The sequence below is a fragment of the Gavialis gangeticus genome, unplaced genomic scaffold, assembly GCF_001723915.1.
Source record: "Gavialis gangeticus isolate Ggan-Ray unplaced genomic scaffold, GavGan_comp1, whole genome shotgun sequence".
NCBI classification, from domain to species: Eukaryota; Metazoa; Chordata; order Crocodylia; family Gavialidae; genus Gavialis; species Gavialis gangeticus.
This window is the reverse complement of record NW_017729000.1, coordinates 7,509,681-7,514,638: the sequence shown is the minus strand read 5'-3', so window position 1 is coordinate 7,514,638 and position 4,958 is coordinate 7,509,681. Positions and strand designations below refer to the sequence as shown.

Below are 4,958 nucleotides of genomic sequence, written 5' to 3'. Positions count from 1 at the left end.
GGGAAGAAAATTTCATTTGCAGTTAAGAGGCAGCTGAAATTCATGAAGAGTTACTAATGCAAAGAAATTTGAGTCTGGACAAAGAGAGAAAAGGCAAATTAAAACAATGGTCATCAAATATTTTATAGCAGTGGTTGGCAGGCTTTTTAGGCTGAGAGGCGGGGTGGCCCAGTTTGGGTCAGAGGCGGGAAGCCAGGTGCTTGGACTCAGCTGCCACTCCCACTTTTCCCATATGGCAACAAAAGGAAAGCCTCCCCACACCCAGGTACTTTTGCCTGCAGCAGCAGGGGAAATCAACTGCTGCTGAAGCCCCACATCTGTAGGCGATATCAAATGGCTCTGTGGGCCATATCTGTCCCTAAGCTGTAGGTTGCCTGCCTGTTTTACAATACAGACCAACCACAGATTAAGGAAGTACTGTCTTGACCACCCTCAACTATCCAACTTCCATTGCTCAGCTATGTAACAGCTATGTAGCAACTAAAGCATCTCTTAAACGGAAAAAAATAGCTGGAAACTATTCAGTGTACTTCTGACACCTTTTAGTGTGATTTAGCAGATGCAAATGAAGAGTGTTTACGCCATAGGACCAATTAGATCTTAGTAGAAACCAACAAGCTTTTTGTACGCCACTGATAAGGCATGGACTACAGTTTGTAAACCAGTAGATTTGGGTGTCTTTATCATGCAGGTACTAAGAGACTCTGAGGAAAATCCTTATCTCACTGAAAGTCAACATAAATTTGCCTTTGACTTCAAGGAGTCCTGGATTTCCTCCTCAAGAGAACAGATATACTGGCATTTTCAAGATCCCCAATTCTCTTAAATTCTTCTCCTTTAAAATATAAAACTTAAAACTTTACTATGTTATTAGCATATATAGAATATACAGAATGTACAGTGTGGCTGAGTTAATGCTTCTAGAATCACAACAGACAACTATAACAAGCAATTCTTTGACATGAAATTTGGAGAAAAACAAATAAAGAAAGGAAAAAGCAAACAAGAAAAAAGACACTCAAAATCAAAGCCCGCTGTTGAATTCTTCGATTGGTTTCTTTTGCTGTTGATCAATATAAAAAGGCCTTATTTCTTGCAAGACCTATGACTTGCTACCTGATAGTCCAACATGAACCTTAATTATGGTCAATGTTGTATGGAAAAAAAAAAAAAAATCGCATTATGTGAAAATCATAAATATTTGGGTTTTCTCTAAAAAAGACCTGACTTCTCATACTCCTTTTACCCTTCTCCCTTGGCAAAATAACCACCCCCCCACACACACACACACGTGTCATAGTTCTATAATGTTGACCACGGAAAGAAAAAGTCTTAAAACTTAAGATGAAATGATAACTGTCCTTTTTCTTATTATTCTCTTTGACCAGTAACATGAGTGCAAAAGGAAGAAGATAAGCTAACAAACCCCTGCCTACCCCAGCCCATATATTGGGGTCTGAAAGTCTCCTTTTTCTCCAGCCACTATGCTCCCAAGGGCCAGAGGAAAGACGAGGTTTTAAACTATACCCACTCCACTCCAAATCTTCATTATTTTACTTAAAAGGTAAAAGAGTTAACAACACAGGACTGCAGGTCTGTTTTCCCATGCAAATGCTGACAGCTCAAATCTCCGTGGCCTTCGAGATATGTAAAGAAACTGACCTAAGCACCTGCTTGGCAAGATGAGCCAGAGTAAGGAAAGGGTTATTGAGCAAAGTAAAGATCACAGCTGCATGTCCTAACTACAGCAACTGTCTGAGTAACAGGAACGGGACAGCTGTGCTATTTTATGCAATTCCCCAATGCAGGACATGAAAACTGTTTGGGAAGGGAAGGAAGTGAAAAGTCTGCAGCCTCCTTTGCCCTTGTCTTCACAAGGGAGACACAGTGCTGCTAACACTCATGAAGAAAATGGCAGCTTAGCATTTTCACATAAGTAAACAGCTCAAGTTAGAGACTAAACTCACCAGCCGGGTAACGTGACTTTTTCACGTGGGTGAAAAAACTTAAGCTTCCTTTCTTGGGGAGGATTTTACCTTGAGTTGAGGATATATTTTTTGTATTAAGGACAAGACTTAAAAAAAAAAGGAAGTAGGAGGCTATCTGAGCTAGCAGTGCTCTCATTCTAACTGAGTTTGATTGCACAAAACCATACTAAAATTAATGTCATTTGGAAACCAGGATAAAGACTCTTTGGCATAATCCACACAGGGATTTGGGTGTTGTAATCTATAGCACCTTAACAGAGACGACCGTAGCAGGGTGCGGGGCCCAGGGCAAATTAGCCAGTGCAGGGCCCAGATGCTGGAGAGCAGCCAGACATGAAGTCAGCCCAGCTCTGTGGGGCCCCCCAAGGTGTGGGCCCCAGGGTAGTCACCCCGATTCACACCCCTGCTAATTCACAGCCCTGAGTTATGGCAAGGTTCCCCATACAATATATAGGGAAAGATAGAGACCTAAAATAAATTCATAGAAACAAGCAAGCTGCGTGGCAAACTGGAAACAATGGAAAGGATAGGACCAGGCAGAACCTAAGCCAAGGGTAGTTAAGCACCTATCTCCATGCAAGATTCTCGGCTGGGAACTGTCTCACTGAGTTAGCTACCTGTACCAGGTCGGCCCTTTCTTACGAAAAATACAAAAGACCTTCCACTCCTAAATAGGACAATCACCTGAGAGATGTGAGCTCAGTTTTCAAATTCCATTCTGCCAATACAATGCCAGTTCTCTCAAATTCAAGGACCCTAACCCTAACCATGAGGTTATCTGATATTCTGGAGTGAGACTCTATCAGTATCTCCTAACGAAGTTAGGAGAATATGAAGTCCCTCACAGAGCCCAGGTCTCCCACATGTCTCATGACTGCTCCTAACCACTGTGCTATGAAGCTGTATTTACTTTTTCTCTGCTTGGCCAAATAAATGTTTAATTCATTATGCAAAGCAGAACTGCTGTGAAAAGAGAATCTTCAAATATTTACAGTTAGAGCCTCCTCCTGCGCAAAAGCAGAGTTCTAGATCTGGCTTCACGCTGGGCAGAACAAGGATTCAAACAAGGTATCTGGTTCTCATAGGAATACTGGATGCAACTGGACAAACGAACAAGAAGACCTGACCAACAGGTAAGCTCTGAGCTTGTCTAATGGTTCAGGCCCTGCAGGAATAAAAAAGTCAGTGGGGAAATCACCTAGTTCCTCTTTGCGCAGGGGTACCAAGCTGCTTGGCAACAGCAAGACACTTTTGTGGTTGTCTACTACACTTGTGCTAGACACTTTAGCCACTTGCATGGTTAGAAAAATTTTTTGCAAATGCTGATGGTGCCTGCATATCAACTTACACGCTCAAGTTCCTTTGTGGACCTATCCTCCTTTGAATGCCTGACTTTGGGAAACTGGCCTCTGTTTTGACTATGGTCCACAAAAGCCAAGGTATACCAATCAAAAACCTGACTATAGTATCACATACGCCACAGTATGAACATGATGTTTCACATCACTAGATACAAAGGAGTCCTCTGGAATTTAGAAATAAACCTTCAATTTCAGAAAAAGGTTTTCAGCTCCTGGTATCATGATTTTACTTAATCTAAAAAGGACCAACACACAGACAGAAAACAGGCATCCGTCCTCCGAACGGCAGACAGCAGTGACAACCCCTTTACAATGGGAATGCAACACATCTTCATAAATTAAAAAAGCTGCAGGATCATAATTTTGACCCAGCAGCCTTGTATTACTAAATTAAAAACAGGCACAAGATCAGATGATCCCATTTGAAAGCCATTTTGTTTGACAGGGATGTACGTTACATGGAAGGTGCCGAACTTTAGCCAATTTTGGATGTAAAGCTTCACTGCTGAACAATAAGGAAGATTTCTACACCTCCCTGTCTTTCCACGACCTGACACCCCCAGGGAAGGATCCATGCCTGATCTGCACATCGAAAAGCAACTCCCACCCCCGGAACAGACTCCCACCTTCAGCTTCCTCCATGCAAAATGAAGTTTCTTTCCTACCTATGGGGACTTTTTACCATCTTGAATTTTCCCCAACCCTGAGGAAGCTTGCAGAAAAAGATCTTTTTCTTTTTTTTTTGGCTATTGCTTAGTCCGTCGAATGAAAGGTATCCTCTCTGAACCACGAGTTGCAGAGTTTTGCATTTCTTTTTGTTTTTGCAAGCGCCGGTGACAATCACAGAAGGACTTTTACGGACCGCATGGCAAAGACAGACAACGAAACGCCGTGAGCTCGTGAGCACGTGATGGCATACACGCGTGACCCGTAACGGCAGGTTTGAAGCGGCGCTTCCTTACTAACCAGAGGGGATCCCTGTAGATCTTCAAGTCACATCGGCTTACTTTGGAGACAAGCGGGCTACTGCGGTTTGGGAAGCGCTGCCCACGCCGCTCGGGATGAAGGCGCTTCAACGCAGGCGACGGTGACGATGCAGGGGAAGGATGTGACGGTGAAGCCCCCGGTTGAGATTCCAGCTAAGAGGGAAAACAAGCAAAACCTGCTAAGTTTATCAAGGAAAGGATGATGTCCCCGAGATGAGACATAGGACGCGCCGTCTCCAGTCCCTACACCTGGAGCCCAGCAGGCGCAGAGGGACCCCGCTGTCAGCCCCTCAGGCAAGCCGACTGCCCGTCCCCTCCACAGCACGCACCGGGAAGGACAGGCTCCCGGGTCCCCACTGCCCAGGCGGGGAAACCAGCCTGCCGCAGCATCCTCCACGAGCCCCAGGCACGGGCGCCGGCGCCCACCCCAGGAACCCCGAGGCCCCTGCCAGTCTGAACCAGCGAGGGGGGCTCCCAAACCCCTTGGGCCGCAGAGCGAAGTGCCCCGCGGGGGGCTGCAGGCCGCGACCGGGGAGGGGCGGCGGGCGACGGCGACCCCGCGGCTGAGGGAAACTTTGCACCAGGCCCCGCCCCGCGGCCTCCCCGCTCCACGCCTCACCGTG

The 4,958-nt window shown here is 45.8% G+C and overlaps 1 protein-coding gene across 4 annotated transcripts in view; it reads right to left on the bottom strand.

The window, feature by feature from the left end:
• The window catches only part of MAPK9 (mitogen-activated protein kinase 9), a 39,765-nt gene extending 35,315 nt beyond the window's left edge, over positions 1-4,450 (bottom strand). Inside the window, exon 1 of one of the 4 annotated variants that reach the window (XM_019506194.1) lies at positions 4,316-4,450. The gene's annotated coding sequence lies outside the window, so the exon portion shown is untranslated. Of the gene's footprint in view, positions 1-2,898; positions 3,144-4,315 lie in introns of those variants that run through there. The other 3 variants (XM_019506195.1, XM_019506191.1, XM_019506192.1) reach the window with 3 other exon arrangements.
• Between the last annotated feature and the right edge of the window lie 508 nt (positions 4,451-4,958).